Below are 24,902 nucleotides of genomic sequence, written 5' to 3'. Positions count from 1 at the left end.
GCACCTTCTCATAGTTTCATAAAGGTAAAGGAAGACACGAGATAACAAAAATAAAGTGTTACCAGCTGGGGTAAGAAAAGTGTAAAATGGTTTAAGTAAGACGGGCAGAACTAGCTAGTTACTACAGGATGGCGAGCTCATATGCCAAACTTCTTTGGGACTATACCAACTAAGGATAGACGAAACTCAAAGTGGCATTAAAGGTCACTATATGAACGAACTTTAGTGCTACTCAGTAGCCAACCCCAATGAATGGGTGCGTACAAAAAGGGGGGAATACAATAGGAGGAGTTAATCCAAAATGACCAAAAAGGGACATGGTCGTAGTGGAACTAAATATATACCCCTATACCAGTTGTAAGATAACAGAGGAAAGGGCAAGGCAATACATAAAGACTAGTGAGACGACACTAAGATAAATTTTGGGCTAAGTTGAGTGCCCCGCTCATTATTGCAAGGATTACCATGAAACGCGACATGAGGACTTCCCAAGGGGGTCACCCATCCCAGTATTTCTCTCACCCAAGCACGCTTAACTTCTAAATTCTGGTGGAATTTAGTGCGATAGTGCGGGTGTGGTCGCGCGAGATGGAAGAATTTGAACTAGCGGCGGAGAAACAACATTAGATTATGTTCCTAGAGTACTATAAATTATGTTGAGGGTATTTTCAAAAGGATTTAAGCAAGACAAGAAGGATTAGCTAATTGTTAACTAACGATGTATTCGAATGCCATAGCTCTTGCACATAGTACCATTTAATGAGAGGCAAACCACAAAATGTCTATACGGGCTAGTGGGTGAGAGAATTTCGACACCACTAGGTAGCCAACTCTTTGGGTGGAAAAAAGCAAAACCCAAAAGGTAAGGGTAACAATTTATGTAATTTACGGAAGTCAAGAAGTAATACGTGAGGTCGAAAATCCCACAATATGACCAGGGTTACAAGACTCACTTCTCACTCCATCGCCAGATGAATCTAGAGGGAATGTTACTTGTGGATTAACGATATTAGCCCCTTCTCCTTCGATCAAAGGCTACCTGCTCAGCCGAGAAGGTGTAAAATTATAGGGTAAAAATGTAGTAGGACCTTACGGAGTCCCCATAGCTACTATCCCAAATAAAGGAGCCCAAGTTACAGTTAACTACCGAGGATCAGTCCGCAAAGAAACTGGAAAGACAGATAAGTCTTTGTACACTACTTGACCCTCGAACCTGATGACCAGGCTAAAGCGTACCACTTAAACGCTAGAAGATATGTCATGAGCTGGTGTTGTTAACTTCGAAAATAGATGGGATGATTATCTATCACTTATCAAGTTGCCTACAATAATAATTACTACTCTAATATCCCAATGGCCCCATACCAAACTGGTAGAGAAAGACATGTAAGTCCTTTGTTAGATGGGTCGATGTTAGAAAGACTAAGCTAAAAAGGTATCGACATGATTAAGCAAGCTATTGACTAAAAGCCCAGAGTCGGCATAAATGATATACAGATAATCGACATCGACATACAGATTTTAAATTGATGATTGGATGTTCATAACAGGGTCACCCAAAAAAGGAAACTTAACCCAAAATATATTAGACTATATCAAGTTGCTCGTAATGTGGGAAAAGTGGCTGGTAAGTTGAGCTTACCACCTTATTTGAAAACTATACGCCCAGTCCATTAGATAGGGATGCTTTATAAGGGTACTGACGAGCCACCCGGGGTATGTTCCATAGATGATATCCAGGTCACAGAGGAGCTATCTTATGAAGATCAATCTATCGCCATCCTGGATAGGCAAACTAGAAGACTGCAGACTAAAGACGTAGCTTCGGTCATGGTGTTATGGAGGAATAGGAATTGCGAAGAAATGACCTGGAGGCTAAACAAGAGATGAAGCACAAGTATCCTTACCTATTCTCGATGTTTACAGGTAACTCCAACTCCTGAACCTCTTGTATTGATCACTTGATGAAAGTAAGTGTTATTGTAATGGAAAGAAATCTCCCTATAATCTGTATAAACTCTTCAGAGGAATTTTTTTAACATTCGAGGACGAATATTCTAAAGGGGATAAGGATGTTATACCCCACGTTATTGAGCTTGAAATGTCTCTTAAGTTCCTTGGAAGTTACTATGTGATTCGGATAATCTACAACACTATCAAACCACTCTAAGAAAAGGAAAATGGGATACCTCATAGTAGAGGAGGTTGGAGATAATGTTATAAGAATCCGGAAAAAGTTGGAGACCAAGTGATGAGTCGTAGGACTCAACTTACCTATGTAAACCACTAATTTAGAAGTCTTACATACGTAAGCTACTCGAGTACATGTCAAGCTTATGTAGCAAGGATTGCATAGGCTCTTAAAGTGAGGCAAGATTACGAATGAGATTACGAACCCATGGGAAAGAGGAGAGGATGACATATTGCATCAAGGAGAAGATGACACATGGCAGAACCTCAAGCAAGTATGTGACCTACCTATTTTATTGGGGGTGGGGGTGGACCCCACTGCAAAGCGGCAGCTCCGAATTGGTAGCATGTATGTGTTGTCCCAATGGGGGATGGACACGTGTCACCCTTAGGGGCGGCGACGTGTCACCCCCCTAAGGCAACATATATCTACATGTTAAATGACTCATAGGTCATTTCTTGGCTCAAAACTTCAGCAACAACTAAGAATAAAAATGTAGAGAAAAAAAGAGAGGCAGCCATCGCTTGAAGAAACCCAAGGTAAGTCTCCAATTTTTCTCCGTGAATTAATTTTCTAAGGTGTTCCTCAGACATGCGGAGGTGTATATATGTGTATTAGGATGAATAATGAGTCGTTACATCATCCTTACACTTGGAAACTTGAGAGAAAGTTGAAAGAACAAAGATAGAAAACGTTAAGACCTAGTTAACAAACCTGTTTTGAATGGGACTGTCGTTAGTAATATTAGTATAACTTCTTATGTACAGCTTTGTTTCAAGTGATTCAATATGTTTTGGAAAGGTATTGCATAGGTATATAACTTTCATTTATCCTTTAAAATCTAGCTTTGCTTTTATCTGCTCGAGAAAGGGTGATAAAGTATAGAGGAGGTACTGCCTAGATTTTGGTTTTGGACATCTTACACGGACTGTTGTTGGTATTATGGGCATATCCTTTTCTACAGAATTGATGTATGGGTGATTCGAAATTGTATGCAACCCTAAGACACATTTATATAACTTTTATGGTACATAAATCCTGTTTTCCTCAATTACCCCTTCGAAATGAAGCAATAATGCAAGACAGTAAGCTATCCAGAAATGAAATGATAATGCAACACAGTAAGTTGTCCAGAATTCACGTTTTGATAGTTTGGAGTGAGTTGTTTGGGGTTTGTATTGTGTAATGTTGGGGTGAATTACTTGTATATATGTTATAGGTTGTTGTTGTTGGTTGGCTGTAGTTGTTAAGGGTGTGATTGCAAATTCGGATAGGGCATATTATAGGGGAGATGTTGCCCGATTTCCATTAACTCTTTAACTAGTTAAGGAACTAGTCGAGAAGACGAGCGAGGAAATGAGTTTTGTGAATACTCGTGTATAATTAAAGGTGCTGAATAGTCAAGGGTTATTGATATTCGTATTTCTTTCATATTGAATAGGTTCAAAGGACGACGAGGCGAACAGGATAAAGAGTAACTCATAAGAGGTATGTGAAGCTTCTCTTGGTATGTTTTTGGTATAGGTATGTAAAGCCTATCTTTTCTCTTTCTTTTGGCATGTCATAGATGTAAGCAGGATATGTTATGAGCTTTAGGGGTAATTCTATTCCCAGGTTCTGAATATGACTTCAGGACCCTCACTCACTTTTGAATATTAAACTTTAAAGTAGTAAACTCCTATCTTCGAGTCTTTGATAAGTTAAATAGTAACTAGAGTTATAGGCCTCTATACTTAAGGGCTCCATGAGGACAGATGTTTGGATCCTATAAGTTGTTTAGCAACATTGTGACACATGTCTATGGTTCCTGATGCTCCACACAGTATTCTGTGACACCTAGTAGGTACTTCAATTACTTCCAAGTGACGGTTCACTTGATGACTTCATTGAGTCTCAGATAATGATTTAAATTATATTTTGATTATCACTACTCTACTCGTGCATACTTTAAAACTTCTTTCGTCGACCCCGAGGCTGGGAATAGTAATTGTGTACAATTCCACTGCATTGTTCATCGCGCCCTCACTAGAGGGCCAGGTTCGTATGTATATATATAATGATGTGATGATGTGTTGTAACAAGGAGGTGATGGTACTAGAGATATGATTCACAAGATCCCTGATAGGGCCGACTGTATTGAAAATTTGAGCATGCATGATTTTACTTTTCTAGGTACAGGTTTCTGATTTGATATTTTATCCCCTACTTCTCTATTTCAGATATGCCTCTAGTAGTATTGTGTTATATTTTACATACACAATACATATATCGTACTGACCCCCCTTTTCTCGAAGGGGCTGCGTTTCATTCCCGCAGGTACAAGCACAGGTTTTGGGAGTCCGTCATCTTAAGATCCCGCTCAGCTCAGTTGGAAGAGGCTTTATTGTATCGGAGCCTAGTTTTTGGCATTGGCCGTTGATGTATAGTATTATTTTGTTATTCAGGAGTACGGCGGGGGCCCTGTCCCGCCATATGTTGTCATTGATATTATTAGAGGTCTACAGATATGTATATATGGGTTATGTATATCAGTTTGATTCAGCTGGGTCTATATGATGTATGATATATGTTATTATGTTATGGAAGCCTTGTCGACTTGCATGCTCTTTCATGTTATGAAACAAACGAAAAGGGCTACAGGTTTATGAAAATGTTATTGCCCAATGCGGCTCTGTTACATGATATTATTTTATTTACAGTTCAATTTGACCACAGCTGATAGTTAGGTATACGGGGGGTCCAGGTCGGACCCTAGTCACGGACTTTGGGATTGGGTCATGACACATATTGCCTTGTCAAAGATTTATGAACTCCAATACTTTAGCCTCCCTTAACTCAAGAGGGAAAAAGTGATCAAGGAAAGTAATTTTAAAAGCTTCCCATTCAATAGGACCTTCATCCACCCTCTCCAACTTCCATTGAGTGTACCAAACTTGGGAAACACCCTTTGGTAAGCCTCCAACTCCACTTTTTCTTCCAAAGTCACCCCCATAATACTAACTATCTTGTAGAACTCATCAATAAACTCTTGAGGATCCTCATCAACCTTTGAGCCATGAAACTCTAAAGGATTCATTTGTGCCTTGTCCCTCACCCTTGAGGCCAAAGTAGGAACATTAGAAGGAGCCGCAATTCCTTTGTTGGTCACCACTTGGGCTAGCATAGTAATGGTGGTTCGGAACTCCACATTAGTCACTTGATCTGGTAGAGGACCATTATCTTGAGGAGCTAGGTGAGCTTGGGCTTCATTAGAATTATTTTCCCTTGGAAATGGTGGTCTTCTTGGAGCCATTTTTCTGAAAAATCGCAAATAAAGACCGTTAGGGAATAGAAGTCTTATGGTAAACTCTATAGAACGACATAGATCATGAAAGAAGTAAGAATTCCTAAAATGTCTCATAGCCTCCTATTCATAGATTTAGCGCGCTTCACAACTATGAATAAGACTCTACTTGATGCGGCATGTTGGACTCCCTAGGACACTTGAACCTTATGCTTTGATACTAAGTTTGTCACGATCCGACCTAGGGTCTAGTCATAACACGGCGATTGAAAATCCAAAGGGATTCAACCAAGCCTCTTGTATATATCATAAGCATACATAAGGTAAGGTAAAAGCAAAAATACCATAAGAAAATCTAAACCATAAATAGTAAATGAAAAATGTCATATGACTACATAGACTCGAAATATTTCTCCAACTAGATGCCTCTACTCATGAGCATGGGTAGTGGATAAGACATGTCCTTAGGTCACCCTCAATATGAAACATAAAAAAAGTCTTTGAAAATAATAACCAACTTGATGACTAGTCTCGAATAAATGAGGACTCACCATAAACACCAACGGATAGGAAAGCTTAACTAGCAACGTGGATGAATATGATCTTCAATCTCAACCCCTATATTATGAGACAATATAGGCAAAAAGTATGCATTAGTACGTTGGAATGTACTAAGTATAAGGGCATGACATGCACGTAAATCATGGGATGCGATGGTCAAGGATAAAACATTATAAGATGAGATAAGTAAAGTCATGAGAAAGTCATAGTGACCAAAGCATTAGAAAAGCATTATTTAAATCATGACATACATAAGAGATCATACATATGTGGAATAGAAACCATAACCGACAATAAGAACATGCGAGCTATAATATGGAATCACATTGTCTCCCTATACAACGACGAAAATGGGAATCCACTTGCCAAGGTAGACTCTACCCTGCTAGGTGGGTCATACATACGTTATATGTGTATGCAATAGCTAGGCCATGAAGGCAACCTACGGTGGCACATAGTTTAAAAGACATGAGGTTGCTACTAGGGGTTTTGGTAGGGCCCCCACCTCAACTCCACTTAGTGCTAAATCAAATCTCCACTTGGTGCTAAATCAAATCCCACGGAATACATACATAGCATAGGAATTATAATTACATATATCATAGTCATGATCCTAGGTTTTAAATCATAGAGTAGCTCATTTTCATAACATACTTGTAATGTGAGAATGTCCTTTCATAGTTACAATCATATTTGTATGATTAATATAGTTAGGTCCTAGGTCACCACGTAGGGCCCTAAGTCACCTTACATCATAACTTATGTGAAATTTGTACATTGAACTTAGAGTAAAACTCAATTGCATAATCAATTGACTTGAAAATTATGAAATTTACGTGGAAATATGCATATTCATATACTTTCTATCAGCCCATACATAATTCATAAAGATGGTATCATTAGGAAGTATAATTGAAAATACCCATAATTTACATCATAAAACCTAGAGATAAATATAGAAGAATTCATGAAAAAAATTCTGCAATTCAATACAATAACCATCAATTTGTATCAAAATAGACTCATAATCATAATTTGAATTATAATTCATTCAATTGGACTAGAGATCATAATATCCATAAAATATCATGCTTTAATTTGATAGAAAACTTGAGAAATTGATTGGTCTTCATGGATGAAAGAATCCATGAATAAATACTCATATACCTTAAGTGAGAAAAGTAAATAATTTGGAAAAACTTGGGAGTTTTGATGGAGAGCTTGAGTGAATTTATTTGAAGTATTCAATAAAAACCTTGAGATTCTTTTGTACATAGAGAAATATTTGAGTAGGTGAATTATAGAAGAATGAATAGAATTAGAGGTTTAGGTCAATTTGTAGAGTTGAAAGAGGTCCTAAAAATGTCTAGGTTCATTAACTAACAATTAGGGAAAAGTCTAAAGTACCCTTACTTAAAAACTAAATTCGCACAAAAATCATCACCCTGGTCCGCGATGCGAAAGTTTTCCCTGATAGACAAATTTTGAGTGAACGACATTTTGGCCAGATTTTAACTTGGAAAAAATTGCACTGAATGGGAACAAGTCAACTACACGAAATTGTCGCGCACTTTACTGTTTTGCGCAGTTTCTTCAAAAAATCTATCTTTGTGTAACATCTCTCAAAAATGCCCATAAATTACCTTAAGAATGTCTTTGAAATAGGCCGCTTATGTAACAAATTATTTTTAATCTTTTTGAAAATTTTGAGTTCAGATTATTGATCAGGGGATCAAAACCTGTAGGAAAATAGTCTCGATAGATTTTTAGGATCCGTAGAATAGAAGAAAGATTTTTGAAGAAACCACAAAATAGTGTGGTCCATGACAGGAATGCATCGCGGACCTGGGAAGCAGTTTTGGCCGAGTTGATCGCGACAGGTCAGCGTCATGGACCAGGAAAGGTCTTTCGGTAGAATTGAGTTTTTAAGGGATGTTTTAGACTTTTTCCAAATTAATAGTTAATGAACCTAGATATTTTTAGGACCTAATTCAACTCTATAAATTAACCTAAACCTCTAATTCTATTCATTCTTCTACAATTCATATATCAAATATTTCTCTCTCTACAAAAAGACTGTCAAGGGTTTCCATTGAAGACTTCAAGAAAATTCACTCAATTTCTCCATCAAAACTCTCCAAGTTATTCCAAATTAATTGGTGTTATCACTCAAGGTTTGTGGGTATTGATTCATGGATCCTTTCATCCATTTAGCTCAATCAATTTCTCAAGGTTTTTTTATCAAAATTAAAGTATGGTATTTTATGGGTTTTTTAATCTCTATTCCAATTGCATAAAATTTGGTTTGAAGTATGATCATGAGTCTACTTTGATATAAATTGATGGTTATTGAATTAAATTGAAGAGTTTTCCATAAATTCTCCTATTTTGATATCTAGGGTTCGTGATGTAAATTATTAGTATTTTGATTTATACTTCTAAAGGATATTATCTATATTAATTATGTATGGGCTAATATAAAGTTTATGATCATGCATGTTTTTAAGTCAATTTCATGATTTTCAAGTAAATTGATCATGCATTCATGTCATACCCTAATCTCAAGTATATGCTATGATCATGAATTTTTAAGTTATATTCTATGAGAAGTTTTATTTAATGTTTTCAAAGGTATTATTATGAATCTCATTCAAATTGAGTATTCATCCAAGTTTTACCCTAATTTCCAAGTATGAATTATATCTATGTATGTATGATTTGTAATGTGGAAGTACAATACCGGCATTTCACTTATGTTATGAAAATGAGTTACTCTATTATTTCAAACGTATGATCATGACTATGATATATGAAATTTATGATCTTATGTTATATATGTATTTCGTGGGATTTGACTTAGCACCGAATGTGGACTTGAGGTGGGGGATCAAAGCAAGGGGTCCTTATATAAAGTCTTTTGTCTCATAACTGCGTGCCACCGTAGGATTACTTTTATGGCCTAGCTATTGGATCCACAAATAGCACATGTTCATGATTAGGAGTCTAGCTTGGCAAAGTATCCTTCTCCTTCTTGATGTGGGTATCATCGGATTCCATATTATAGCTCGCATGGTCTTATTATCGGTTATGGTTTCTATCCCACATATGTACGTTTCTTTATGTTTTAAACAACTAATACTATCTTTTAATTTACATGATACTCTTATGGTTATTATGTATTGATCTTTCTTAAAGACTACTTATGATTTCCGACTATTTCTACTAATATGCTAATTTAAATGGTCATTATTACAAATATGGTTTCTTATGCATTGCATTTCCCCGCATACTTAGTACATTCCAATGTACTAATGCATACTTTTTGCCTATATTGTCTCATAATGTATGGGTTGAGATTGAAGTTCCTAATTGTCCACGTACCTAATAGGCATCCTCTATCCGATAGTGTTGTGGTGAGTCCTCATTGACTGGGGACTAGTTTCAAGCTTGTTACTATTTTATTTTCAAAAGACATTTGCTTATGTTGTATATTGAGGGTGAGATAGGGACATGTCTTATCCCCCACCCATACTTATGTTTAGAGGCATCTAGTTGGACATATGTTTGAGTCTATGTTGTCATAAGACATTTTTAGATTTCTATTCAAGGTTTTAGACACTCTTCTGATGTTTTCTCTTTTATATTTTACCTTATGTATGCTTATGATATGTACAAAAGGCTTGGTTGGAGCCCTTTGGGTCTTCAATCGTCGTGTTATGACTAGGACCTAGGCCGGATCATGACTCTTTGATATACAAGTCCTAACAATCCACCGATAAATTAGTTATGCGTACTTCTAACTTTTTCTTATTAGCATGAAGCATGATTGAAATTATGGTTATTGACTCAAATTGCATGAAATTTATTTTTACCTATGAATGCCCTAATTTCGTATCTTGGGTTTATGAATATTCAAATGGGTATTGTTTAATCCCTCTAAAATTTCTAGGTTATAGTTCAAATTATTGATATTATGTTCAAATAAGCATATAATACTACTCAATTGCATAAATAGTTGAATTTCAAGTAATTTCTTATCTCAAACTATTATGGATATTTAAAATGAATGGTGGGTTACTTTAAGTATGTTCTGCATTGACTCAATTGAAAATGTCACACATTGTCCTTTTGAAAAGCTTGTTTAAAAGATGAATTGAAAAGAAACCACCTAAGTTTACTATGTTTCCACTAAAGTTTGACTTGAAAGTTTTTGACTCCAAATGAATGTTTATGAAAGCAATTTCTATGATAAAAAAGGGAGTCTTATTAAATTGAAAGGATGATGAAATGATACGAATGAAGGAGTTTTTATGTGAGAAGGACAATTCTCACATATTTGAATCAATATAGGTTTTAATGAGTTATTTTATCAAATGTGATGTTTAAATTCTCTAGCTATATGTTATGACTATCTTGAAATATTAAACTATTCCATGGGATTGGGTTAGCACCGAATGGGGAATTGATGTGGGATTTAGTAAGGGAATTCTTGTAGCAACCCCTTATCTCATTAACTATGTGCTAACATAGGAGCCCTTGTAGGCTTACACTAGTAGATCCACAATTAGCCCTTAAAGTTAAAATTAAAGAAATTATTAAAGTCTATGGATTTCTACCCGGAAAGTAGTCTCCCAGTGCCAATGTACGGAGTTTTATTTGATTCCATGTAATAGCTACCATGGTCTTAAATGTCGGTTACAATCAATTTCCCACAAAATGAATATTTTAAGGTTTCATATCATAATTTCTCATGCATGCATTCACTTATGCATATTCCTTAGAATGTATTAATATTCTTTATTATATAACATGCTCATATACTTAGATCATTCAAAGTAGTAACGCATACTTTTTTCTATATGATATCACCATTTAAGGACCGGTGTCGCTCCACACTATCCTTCCCGTGGCTAAGTTTGATCATTGAAGGCTACCACTTTTGTTGAGTTCCCATGTTTTGAGAACAACACTCATATTTACCTTCTAGCTTATGTTATATTCATACACTTGAGTTATATTTTGGTATTTTGACTTAATTTTGAGGGTGAGCTAGGGTCATGTCTTATCCCCCACCAAGTCTTTAATCTAGAAGCTTATTGAATGTGAAGTCTCATAGTTCCTATATCCCTTTATCTTTCCACTAGATTTGTTTATCATTATCAATGAGATGCTCAATGAATGCCAAGAGATTTGGGTAAGGTAACTCCGAATTCTTCAATCGCCATTTTACATCTAGACATTAGGCTTGGGTTGTGAAAATTAATGAATAACAAGCTCCACATGCTCTGAATGACCCTTTGTCCAAATGAGTCTCCCATGTTGAGTTTGGAACAACTTTCAAATTGCTTTCCCAAGCTATGACTACACTAGCCAACAGTGAGTTGGTTTCTCCCATAAACCCAAATGTCGGTATGGTGGCTACTAGTGTGTATGACTTCATACGGATGAACCCTCTGAATTTTCATGGTTCAAAGTGTGATGAAGATCTACAAGAGTTCATAGAGGGTATTCTCTAGATCATGGACATTATGGGGGTTAGTCTGGTGGAGGAGGTGGACTTACTTGCTTATCAATTTAAAGGAGTGACCCAAATTTAGTTTGATAAATGGAAGTATGAAAAAGCAAGGGATGTGGGTACCTTAGATTGGGAGGAGTTCAAAGATACCATTCTTGTCCATTTCTTTCCCCTTGAGTTGAGGGAGGCCAAAATTCAATAGGTCATCAATCTGAAGTAAGGTAATATGAATGTGAGAGTATATTTTGAAATTCTGACAATTATCAAATTATACTCCATTCATGATTGTCTATTCTATAGTTCGTATGAGTAATTTTGTTTCAGATATTTCATACTTGATGGTCAAAGAGTGTAGAATTGCCATATTGATCAATAGAATAGATATCTCAAGTTTGAGACACATGTCGAGAAAATTAAGGAAGAAAATCTCAAGGAAAAGTCTAGATAATCAAAGAGGGCATGAGCCTATAGTGGTGACTTTTCACATGGGAGGTCCAGTTATGATGGTCGTTCTCAGTTTCACCCATAGTTCTGCATAAAAAATTCTTCTAGTACTCCATCTCCGAAATTAAACAAGGATAGTGTGTCTGACCCTAAGCCTCAAGGGAGTGTTCTGACTGGTTATACTATCCCTGCAAGTAAGAAGTATGGGAAAAGCTATCCAAGTGATTCTTTGGTTGGTTTTGACGCATGTTATAAGTATGGAAACAAAGTCATAGAGTGAGACATTTTCCTTCGGGTGCTAGTAGAGGTTTTGGTGGTCGTCCTCAGAATCATACTACTACTTTCGATTGTCCAACTTGGCATGGTACTACATCAAGCTCTGGAGGTGGTCAGCGCCAGAACAAATTTTATACTCTTCAAACTTGTTAAGAGTTGGAGAATCCTCTCAATATGGTTACTTGTATATTACAAGTCTTTCACTTTGATGTTTATGATTTGTTAGATCCGAGAAAAAATCTTTATTTTGTTACTCCTTACCTTGCTATGTGTACCGAGAGGAGTCCTCTCTTTTAGGTTCTTAGTATCTAGGTTTACAATTTAATAGTATCGGGTATGAGTTGACAGACCTTAGTAGGTTTATCGACTTATGAACCACCAAGGATCGGAGGTAAGGTTTTATGTCCCTATCCTTTTACTTTTTTTTTCATATTTATGTTAAGGCTTGGGGGTGTGTGGCTCAACCCCTTACTGCCACAAAGGGTGATATCCTTAGGCAAGGTCCGTTTAGTAAAAATAAAAACCTTGCTATAAAATTTGATGTTAGTTCAAAGTCTTGTTAGAACCCCTTATAGTCAATACTCTTGTTGATGATTTCATTTAAGATAAACCAGTCTATAGAGATTCTTCAGTCTCCTTTTTTTTCCATAAACTCTCCTTAGTTGGTCTTAAAGAGCTTGATAGGACCAATTTTTAATGTTATTCTCGGTATGGATTACATCCATGCATTTTATGCTTTTATTTACTGCAGAACTCGAGTGGCTAAGTTTCAGTTTCCAAATGAATAAGACTTAGAATTAAAGGGTAGTATTTCATAATTAGGGATCAATTTATCTCATGCCTTAAATCTCAAAAAATGATTTCTAAAGGTTGAACCTATCATCTTTTATGGGTTAGGGATATGAATTTTGAATCCCCTACTATTCTGTCAGTTTCGATTGTAAATGATTTTCCAGAAGTATTTTCTGATGATCTAATAGGTATCCATTCTGAAAGAGAGATAAAATTCGATATTGATCTTGTTTTGGATATCCATCCTTATAGAATAGCTCCGGTAGAACATAAGGAGTTGAAGTATTAGTTAAAAGATTTATTTGATAAGGCTTTCATTAGATCAAGAATATCTCCATGGGGTGCTCTGGTTCTTGTTGTATGAAAGAAGGATGGTTCTGTCCATATGTATATTTATTATCGACAGTTGACAAACCTCACAATTAAGAATAAGTATCTCATCCCAAGGATTTATGACTTGTTCGATCAACATCAAGGAATTAGTTACTTCTCAAAGATTGATCTTTGATTGGGTTATCATCAGTTTCAAGTAAGAGAATGTGATATTTTGAAGACAACTTTTAGAACTCGTTATGGTCACTTTGAATTATTGATTATATATTTTGGACTAATAAATGTTCCTATAGGTTTTATGAATTTGATGAACATGGTGTTCAAGAAATATTTTGATATATTTGTTATTGTGTTCATTGATGATATTTTGATCTATTCTTGGAGTGACAAAGAGCATGCCAATTATTTGAGGATTGTCTTGCAACTTCTAAATGATCATCACTTGTTTTCTAAGATTAGCAGATATGAGTTTTGGTTGTGATCATTAGCATTCGTTGGCCATATTGTCTCTTGTGATGGCATTCTAGTTGATCCAAAGAAGACCAAGGCAGATAATAATTGGCCTACACCCTTTTCTTTTTTGGATATTCTAAGTTTTTTGAGTTTAGCCGGTTATTATAGTCGGTTCATGGGTGGATTTTATTCTATTTCTTCACCTTTGACTGCATTGACTTAAAAGTAGGTGAAATTCCAACGGTTTGAAGCATGTGAGAGGAGTTTGCAAGAGTTGAAAGTTCAACTTACTTCAGCCCGGTGTTGACATTACCAAATAATCTGATGGGTTTGTGGTGTATTATGGTGTTTCGAGAATTGGTCTTGAGTGTGATTCGATGCAAAATGGTAAGGTAATAGCCTATATTTATAGGCAACTTAAGGTGTATGAAAAGAACTATTTAACCTATGAGTTGGAGCTAGTGGCGGTTGTGTTTGCTTTAAAGATTTTCAAACACTATCTATATGGTGTTCATGTTGATGTAATCACCAATCGTAAGAGTTTGCAATATGTATTTAAGCAAACGGATTTGAACCTTCAATTAAGGAGATTACTTGAGTTGTTGAAGGACTATGACATGAATGTGTTGTACCATCCGGAAAAGGCAAATATAGTTGCCGATGCTCTTAGTAGACTGTGAATGAATAGTGTTTCCCACATAGAGATGAAAAAATGAGTTAGTTTATGATATGCATAAACTATATCATTTGGGTGTTCATTTGGTTGAATCTAAGAATGGTGGAGTGGTTGCTCAAAATGGTTCAGAATCGTCTTTAGTGTTGGATATGAAGGCAAAGAAAGATAATGATCCGACTTTAGTTAGTTAAAAAAGAGGTTGTCAAAAATTCCATTGACACTTTTTCCCAAGGGGAAGATGGTGTGATTCGTTATCAAGGCCGATTATGTTAGACCCTAGAAGCTGGAAAGATAAACAACAAATGTTTAAGGAAAAATCTAAGAAATTACAGCTTTTTGGGTTCCACGTCTTCACGGACTGAAAAATCTTCACAGTCTATGGGAATTAACCATGGAACCTACCTGAGAAGATTTTGGACCAAGTGCCTTTGCACGGAAGGTCTTACGGTCTGTAAAAGGTTCTACGAACCGTAAACTCAACCATAGAAAGTCTACTGGAAAGTGGCTAAGGAGAAGAGGGTTCACAGACATCTTCACGTAGGGGTGGACATGGTATAGTATGTACCGAATTACCATGCCATTCTTTAATTTTTGATACCGTGGTTTGGTATTATGATATTTTGTATGATATAGAATATATATTTTTAATATTCTTAGTATTTGGTACTGTATTTTGTATTTAGAAATAAAACATACAGAAATACCAAATACCATATCGGAGTACATAATTACATAAATAACATACATATATTATTAAAATAATAAAAAATATGAAACCTAGTATTAATATAAACTAAATGTTTAGAAGTAGAAATTTTAACTACTCTATTTTGATTGAAATATATTTTAAATTTAACTGAATAACAAAAAGAGTTGTTTATACTTTCTATTGAATATATATTTCTACATTGATAATATGTTAGTATGATACAATTGAGAACCTTTTTTTGAATTATCGGAGTAATAATACTCTATTATACGAGTATATATTAGTCAAAGTTGAATAAATTATGATTATCGATTTACCATACCGCAAAATACTAAGACCAAAGTTCAAAATACTAAACCATACCAAACTAAATTGGTATGGTAATGGTATAATAGTTTTAAAAGCCGAATATCAAACTTACTATACTGAAGTTTCAAATATTGTGTTGAACCATAACATGCCCACCCCTAACTCCACAGACCGTGAAAGGAACTACGGTCCGTCAAAATATCCCATGAAAGTGAACACAAAAAGAAATGGGGAGGTGAAGTCGAAGACCCATAGACTTGTTTATAGACTGTGGAGTATTCTATAGGACTCCACTCTCACGGCCTTAGTAAACACCCCTCCCCCTTCTATGATACCCTCCATGACCTGTGGTGAGGATGATGGCCCGTAGACCTTGTTGTGGAGGAGGGAGATTCAGTGATAATAAGGTGGTTTCTATGAGGGTCATTTATGACCCGTCATGTATTCTACGGACTTTAGTCCCTCCCATAAAAATTCCCTTTGGCCCATAGCTGACCCCATGGCTTCTATGACCTACTCTATGGCTCATAATGCTTTTCAAGGTCTGTAGAGGCTGCCCGTACAGAGCCCTCATCAATATTTCATTAAGTGAACTTTGGTCTTTTCCCATTATTTTAGTAATACTTGGACATGTTTTGGAATTAATTCCTAGCCTATAAATAATTTCTAAAACTCCTAAACCTTCATGGATCAGAATTACTAGATCGAACTGCTCATGTTTCTCTAAATTTCTCTCCAAGGAAACAACTAGGTAAAAATCTTCATGCTTCCACTGAAAGGGTTCATTCAAGCTATATAAAGTCCAGGTATGTAAAAAATCATCCATGGATTCTTCTTCCATCCATAGATTCCCAAAGATTCCTTGATTCTCTTTTCATAAATTCCATTTAAATTCTAGTTTTGATCAACTTCCTTAAGGGTCAACTCGATTATGATTTATCTTTATTACAGTAGTTCATTCATGCATTCTTTCAATTCAATTGCGTGTTTTCGATGTATTTTTTCAATGACCCATGCATTATGCTATCAATTTCAAGTATGAATTATGAATTTGTGATCATAAAGTTTATGAGTTCTCAAGCATGATTTATGATAGTTATGTGTTATGATCCAAGTATATTTTCAACTATAAAACTATGAATTGTGAAAGGTTTCGTCACAATATACAAGTTATGATGATTTGGATGCTTAGAAAGGTTAGTATCCCCAAGTTCAAGTTATGATCATGGTTTTTAAAGAGTTTTTCTTATGATATAGTTTTATGATGATTGGATTGGTTGATTTACCTTTTATAATGACTATGTTTTTTATGTATTCCATTGAGATTAACTTAGTACTGAGCAATATTTATGGTGGAGATCCATGAGGGAACCCTAGTAATAACCATTAGTTCCAAAACTATGTGCCCCCATAGGATTTCCTTTATGGTTTAACTAGTGGATCTACATATAGCTCATATTTATGTTTATGAGGCGGAGTCTACCTTGGAGAGTGACCTCTCTCTTCTCAGTGTGAAAGTTATATCGAATTCTATTTTATAGCTCACATAATTTTATATGTCAGTAAAAGATTAATATCCCACCTATATATATGTTATGTTCTATAAGCTCTTCTGATGATTTTTATGATGCATTGACCACATGATTATTATTTTCATATACTTCAAAGTTTTACTCATATTTTCAAAATATTGGTCACGCATCACATATTCATATTGACTATGTATGATTATTATTGTTCGTGCATGCTTCTCACATACTTACTGCATTCTAAATGTCTAATTATTATTGTTCATGTATGCTTCTCACATATTTAGTGCATTCCATGTACTAATGCATACTTTTTGCCTATATTGTATCATAATGTAGGGAACGATGATCTTCATGCACTCTCCCTCGTGGCTAGATTTTGGATACTACTCTCTTATTTTTGGTGAGTTCACATGATTCAAGGACAATACATTTAACTTTTCATTGATCCTATGACTTCATTTCTTATTATGGGTGAGCTAGGAGCTTATATTATGCCCCTATCTAGACTATAAGAGGCATGTTAGATGTGTAGGGAGTCTATGTTGTCTTCGTTCAATTGGAGTTTTAGTTTGATTCACTATTCATCAATACATCTATGTTTAGACCTTTATTTTACTTTTATAATATTCCCTATTATGTCTTAATTACCTTATATATGCTCATGTATGATATGCTAAATGGCTGGTTGTAGTCCTTAGGCATTCTAATTACCGTATCACCCCAAATTCCTAGCTTAAGTCCTAACAAACTTGGTATCACAACACAAGGGCTAAGGTGTCCTAGGAAGTCCAACATGCCATGTCAAGGATATTCTTATTCATCGGTTTGAAGTATGCCACATTCATGAATAGGAGGCTATGAGGCTTTTAGGAAACTTCACTTCTTTTATCATTCTTAAGTCGTTCCATAGAGTTGAATACTAAGGTTTTCTTCTAACACTTTCTCTTTGCGATTACAGAATCATTCCTCAAAGAAGAATCCCCACAAGAAGAAATTCAATAAAGAAAAACAGGCTTCCCATATTCCAAATGACCTATTGACTGAGCAAGTCTCTCATGCATAGTTTTGGGTAAGATTTTAAGTGTTTTTCTAAGCTGTAATCATTCAAGATAAAAGAGAAATGATAGATCCCATGAACCAAAATGTGTGTATAGCGGCTAGAAAAGTTTATGACTTCACTCGAATAAACCCTCTCGACTTCCTTAGCTCTAAGATGGATAAGAATCCACCAGAATTTATTAAGGGTATTGGCAAGATTATGGAAATAATGGGCATTGGTTTGATGGACAAGGCATATTTATTATTTATCAACCTAAAGGGAGTTGCACAAGATTGGTATGAGTAATGAAAAAAGGAAAGAGGTAGCTATTATAGTCTCATTGATTGGGAAGAATTCAAGAGTACATTCCTTGACCAGTTCATTCCTTTGGAGTTGAGAAAATTCAAGAATTCATCAATTTTCAATAGGGAAATATGAGTGTGAGGAAGTATTCCTTTAAGTTCACTAAGTTGGCAAAATATGCTCCTTTCATGGTTGTTGATCCAAGATCTTGTGTGAGAAAGTTTGTTTCGGGTGTGTTTTACTTGGTGATCAGAGAATATACAACCTCCATGATAATCAATGAGATGGACATTTAAAGGCTCAGGATACATACTGAATAAATAGAGGAGGATCAGTTGAACTGATGGTGGGTAGTTTTGTCATGGTAAATCGGGGAATGGTGGCCATCCCCAGTTTTTCCATGGGTACTCTAGATAAGATTATTCAAACACTACGACCCCAAAGTTTAACAAAGATAGGGTATCTATCCCTATGCCTCAAGGAGGAGCTTCAAGTGGTCAATCTATTTCCCCAGGCAAGAAGTCTGGAAAGAATCATCTAGCAGAATGTGTAACAGGTTTTGGTGCTTATTTTGGTTGTGGTAAGATGTGTTACCAAGTGATGGACTTACCTTTGAGTGCTTCTAGAAGTAGATATGGTTGACCCCATACTCAAGAACAGACTACAACAGGCTGACCGACTCAGCATGGTACTGTTTCATGTGGCAGTCAGTGCCAAAACAGATTTTATGCCCTTTAGACTCGTCAGTAGGTAGAGGATTCACCTGATGTTCCGACTGTATGTTGAAAGTATTTGAATTTGATGTTTACCATTATTATATCTAGGTGCTACTCTGTCATTTATTTCTCTTTATCTTTCTATGAAGTTTGTTGTTAGTCTTGATACCTTGTTGTAGCCTTTTTCAATATATACCCCTTTTGGTTATTCCGTTTTGGCTAAAAGGGTTTATAAGAGTTGTCCAGACTAGTTTTTTTTTTTGTAAAATCACCTTAGTTAACCTTGTAGAGCTTTATATGACCAATTTCAATAATATTTTTGCTATGGATTGGCTTCATGCATGTTATTCTTCACTATTTTGTAGAACACGTATGGTTAAGTTTTAGTTTTCTAATGAACAAGTCTTAGAATGGAAAGGTAGTAATTTCATGTTAAAGGTCAATTAATCTTATTTCTTAAAGACCGAAAAATGATTTCCAAAGGATGCATTTATTCCAGTTAGGAATACAAATTTTAAAGCTCCTACTCTTGAGTCAGTTTTGGTTGTTAATGAGTTTCAAGAAGTTTTTCCTAGTGATCTCCCAGTTATCCCTTATAAAAATAGACTTTGGTATTTATCTTTACCTCAGTATACATCCTATCTCTATTTCTTCTTATCATATGGCTCCAAAAGAACTGAAGAGTTAAAGGATTAGTTGAAGGATTTATTGGACAAGGGTTTTATTTGACCGAGTGTGTATCCTTGAGGTGCTCCAGTTCTCTTTGTCAAGAAGAAGGATGGTTCTCTTCGAATGTGCATCAACTATCATAATTGAACAAGGTCACATTTAATAATAACTATCCTATATCAAGAATTGATGACTTGTTCGATCAACTTGAAAGTGCAAGTTATTTTTTAAAGATTGATCTTCGATCGGGTTATCATAAACTCTGAGTAAGGAAATGTGACATTATGAAGACAGTTTTTAGAACTCAGTATGGTCACTTTAAATTCTTGGTTGTCTTTTGGACTAAAAAATCTCCTGGAGCTTTTATGGATTTAATGAAAAGGGTGTTCAAGACGTATTTGGATATGTTTATTATTATGTTCATTGATGATATTTTGATCTACTTGTAGAGTGAATAGGAGCATGCCGATCATTTGAGGATTGTGTTTCAAGTCCTCAAGGATCATCAGTTATTTTATGAGATTAGCAAGTGTGAGTTGTGGTTGAGGTTGGTTGCCCCCCTTAGCTATATTGTCTCCGTTTAAGGTATTATGGGGATCCTAAGAAAACTAAACCCGTCAATAATTAGCCTAGACCTTCGTCTCCTTCCGATATTCAGAGTTTCTTGGATTTAGATGGTTATTATAGATGATTTGTGGAAGGTTTTTTCTTCTATTGCATTGCCCTTGACTACTTTGACCAAAAAAATGGTGAAATTTTAATGATCTGAGGGATGTGAGAAAAGTTTCAAAGAGTTCAAAGATACCTTTATTCCAGTGTTAACCTTACTGGAATGATCTGATGAGTTTTTTGTTTACTGTGATGCTTCAAGGGTTGGTCTTGGTTTTATTTTGATAAATAATGGTAAGGTGATAGCCTATGCTTCTAGGAAATTTAAGGTGCATTAAAAGAAATACCAAACTCATGACTTAGAGTTGGTGGCGGTTGCATTTTGTTTGAAGATTTGGAGGTACTATCTCTATGGGTCCTTGTTGAGTTTCCATGTAGATGTATTCACCAATCATAAGAGTTTGCAATATGTGTTCAACCAAAAGGATTTGAACCTTAGACAAAAAAGATTGCTTGAGCTGTAGAAGGACTATGATATTAGTGTGTTTTATCATTCGAGTAAAGAAAATATGGTTGTTGATGCTCTTAGTAGGTTGTCAATGAATAGTGTTACCCATTTGAGGATGAAAATAAGGAGTCAGTTTGAGATGTCCATAGGCTAGCTTGTTTGGGTATTAGTTTGGTAGATTCGAAAGATGGTGGTCTCATTGTTCGAAATGGTTCTGAGTCATCTCTTCTGGATGATGTAAATACAAAGAAAGATAGTGATCATACTTTGGTTGATCAGAAGTAAGCAACTACTGAAAGAGCCATCAGGGCTGTATAACCGTGAAAGTTGAAAAGACAAATGAAGGAAAGTTCAAGGAAAATTTGGACTGAATCGAAGTCTACGAGTAGGCCTACTACTTTTAGGGGACCTTATAAGTCGCTGAGATAAATCTTGGAAGTGAGATCGGGGTTGGAAAATTGATTAAGTTTCAAAGGAATTCTATGATTCAGTGTATGACTCATAACAAGCCTTGCAACTCGTACAAGAGAGTCGTAGGGTCAAGGTCAAATTTCTAGAAAAGAAAATCCCTAGTACTTTCAAGATGACTTAACAGGATGAGTCGTAGTCTTGATGATGATTCATAACCTTTACTATTAATGAAACATTAGAGACACAAGAAAAGAGCAAGATTTAAGACCTACAGAATAAGGAAAGTTTACGAGGTAAGAGGGGACGAAGACTTGTAGACACGAGTTGTAAGTAAACTTTAGAAACCCCAAATCTCATAGTTTTCGAGGACCTACAGGACGATTCATTTCTATAACTCATCAATCAGTGTACGAATCATACAGTCCCATTCGTATGTCCAAATCTTAAAGTTTAATGAAGGGTATTTTCGTCTTTTCTCAAATTTTATTCAATGAACCTAGATTCTTTTATGGCCAAGTTCGAACTGTATATTTATCGAATTCTTCAAATTCTCCTCTTATCCTAAATATCCCTAAGGAAAGACTATTAAATCTCTCTCAAGTTACTCCTACGTATTCAAGCTAGGGTTTCAGGTTTCATCATGGTTCCTCTTCAAATTTTGAGTTGATCCCTAAGGTATGTGGGAATTGATCCATGAGTTTCTTTCACCCATGGAGTCCCAAGATGCTCCTCAAAACTCTCCTTAGATTTCATTGGTTTCTAAGCCTAGTTTTGATTAATTGCATTTGGCTAGTTCAATTTCAATTATTATTGTTATCAATGATTATTATATGCATTATTCTATGCTTATTACATGATTTCAAATTGGATTATGAATGCCCATGCATAATTCTATTTTCAATAGTGATTTTCATGAATTTTTATTAATTTCAAAGGGTTTTTCAATGAAGGCTTTATAAATGATGTTTTAGACTTACAGAATATTTGTGATGATTTCAATGATTTTCTATAAATTTCCTACATTGAATATTTAGGGTTATGACATAGATTATTGGTACATCCAATTATGTTCTAAATTGATGGCATCTTCATCAAATATGTGTGGATTGATATGAAGTATACGGTCTTGTATGTTTTCACTCAAACTCAATGATTTTCAAGACAATTGATCATGTATGCATGTTGTACCCCAAATTTACAAGTATAAGCTATGATCTCAAATTTTAAGTTATATCCCATGAAAGATTTATGAATGTTTGACAAGGTTTATGAATGAGTTTAAAGATGTTTTATGTAATGGAGGTTATGAATGATGTTTTTATGATGTTTCAAGAAAGTTAATGATAGGGTTAGTTAAAACCCTAAAGATTTTTTATGAATAAAGATATGTAATGATGAAAGATCTATACTCACATTATATGAGATAAAGTTAAAGAGCTATTTTATATTATATTCTTATGACGAGTGGACGGGTAGTACATATGGACCCTCCCACATGATGTTGATTTTATGTATTATGGTTTGTCTGTTCCATTGAGAGTTTACCTAGCATAGAGTGGACCTTGGGATAGGAATTCTCTCCCATAGTAAAGGCAGGATACCTGTAGAAAGATTCCATTGTCCCATAACTATGTGCCACCGTAGGATAAAGAATCACCCATAGAAGTGGCTTAATTCATTTGAGGGTTACCCATAGTCGAGGTCTGATCCTTAGTGTAGCTTAGTGGATCCACCTATGCTTGATGGATCCTACCTTTGCAAGTAGTCTCCCCCTTTCTTCTTGTGTAGGGATAACATCGGGACTCCATTTTATATGTCACATGACTTATATGAGTTAACGGTCTCTCTCACAAAGGTACAAGGTCCTTCTCTAAATATTTAAGTTATTTCTTACTATAGCTAATATGTCCCTCACAAAGTAAAGTGTGTTCTCTCACCCATGGCTTTTATGACTCAATATAATATACGATCCTTACTACTACTTATGAACTTGCAAGCTCTTTCATAATTCCTCATTATAACTCCTAACTAACCGTGCATTGTACAAGTTTTCTTTATAAGATTGCATTATGGTTTAAAATGACAGTAGACTTACACATGATTCACTTTTACGTGTAAATGGTATACTTATTATATGTTATATCCTTGATCATACATAATTTCTTTTATGTCATGTATTGCATTATTCACATATTTAGTACATTAAAAGTATTAACGCATAATTTTATTTGCATATATTGTGTTAAAATGAAGGGCTCCATGATCATCCTACACATTCTTGTGGCTAGATAGAAGACTTATTCACTTGATGTGGTAAATCCTCATGCTTCAGGGACTACCTATTGATCTTCTATATTCTTTTTGCCTTCTAGACAATGTTGTTACTTTGAGACATTTCTTTTTCTTGTTTGGGGAGCTAGTGGCTTGTTCTATTCCCCCACCAATGTTAGTATAATAAAGTCAGATTCATCAGCCACTAGATCGATGAAGAATCTCTCCAAAATATGCTCTTTGATCAGTGATTCACCGGCCACTAGATCCAGGCATGTTTAGACCTAGGGTTGATGTAGTCCATCTGGACATATGACTTTGAGATTTGCTTTTCATTTTTAGACTTCCATGTTTGAGATTCTTCTTCCGCTTGTTTTTATTATGTTTTACCTTACCTTATGAATGCGGCGTATTCTACTAGGCTTGGTTGGGATCCTTCGGGTTCCCGATTGCCATTTCACGGCTAGGACCTAATCTGGGTCATGGTAAACTTGGTATCAAAGCACAAGGTTCAAGTGACCTAGGGTGTCTAACATGTTGCATTGAGTGGAGTCTTGTTCATTGGTGTGGAGCGCGCCACATCTATGAATAGGAGGTTATGAGGCATTTAGGGAAATGTTTCAATTCTTTCATGATCTATGTTGTGAAATAGAGTTTTGCCCTAAGGATATTTTCTTACTGATTAGTCTTTGCAATTTTTAGAAAAATGATAACAAGAGGACAAGTCCCTGAATAAAATGGTCCCTTTCTCAATGAAGTGAACAATGCCGATTTTCAGACTGCCATCACTAAGCTAGCTCATATTGTGGCCAACCAACCGGTTTTTTCTCCTCTAAATTCTCCTACTCCAGCTTTGAGTGTAAGATATTTTGTAAGAATAAACTCTCCTAAGTTCTATGGTTCAAAAGTTGATGAAGATCCCTAACAGTTCATTGATGTGATGTATAAGATAGTAGATATTATGGGATTGACTTTGGAGGAGAAGGAGGAGTTGGCTAATAATTAATTAAGAGGTGTCTTTAGGATTTGGTTAGATCAATAGAAGAGTGAGAGACCTAGGGAGGCGGATACCATTAATTGGAAGGGGTTTAAGGGAGTGATTCTTGATTTCTTTTCCCCATTAGATTTGCGGGAGACCAAAGTAAAAGATTTTATTAAACTCAAACAAGAAAGCATGAGGGTGAGGGAGTATTCCCTCAAGTACACCCAATTGTCAAAGTATGCCCCATTTATAGTTGTCGACCCTAGAGCTTAGATGAGAAAATTTATTTCATAACATTCAGACTTGGTGTCGAAAGAGTG

At 35.5% G+C, this 24,902-nt stretch overlaps 1 pseudogene; it reads right to left on the bottom strand.

Annotated features, from left to right (window-relative positions):
- Positions 1–467: 467 nt before the first annotated feature.
- On the bottom strand, positions 468–587 carry LOC129883923 (5S ribosomal RNA; annotated as a pseudogene).
- Between the last annotated feature and the right edge of the window lie 24,315 nt (positions 588–24,902).

Source organism: Solanum dulcamara, chromosome 3, assembly GCF_947179165.1.
Source record: "Solanum dulcamara chromosome 3, daSolDulc1.2, whole genome shotgun sequence".
Taxonomy (NCBI): domain Eukaryota; kingdom Viridiplantae; phylum Streptophyta; class Magnoliopsida; order Solanales; family Solanaceae; genus Solanum; species Solanum dulcamara.
Note: the sequence above shows the minus strand (reverse complement) of the source record. Positions and strands in the feature narration are given on the sequence as shown.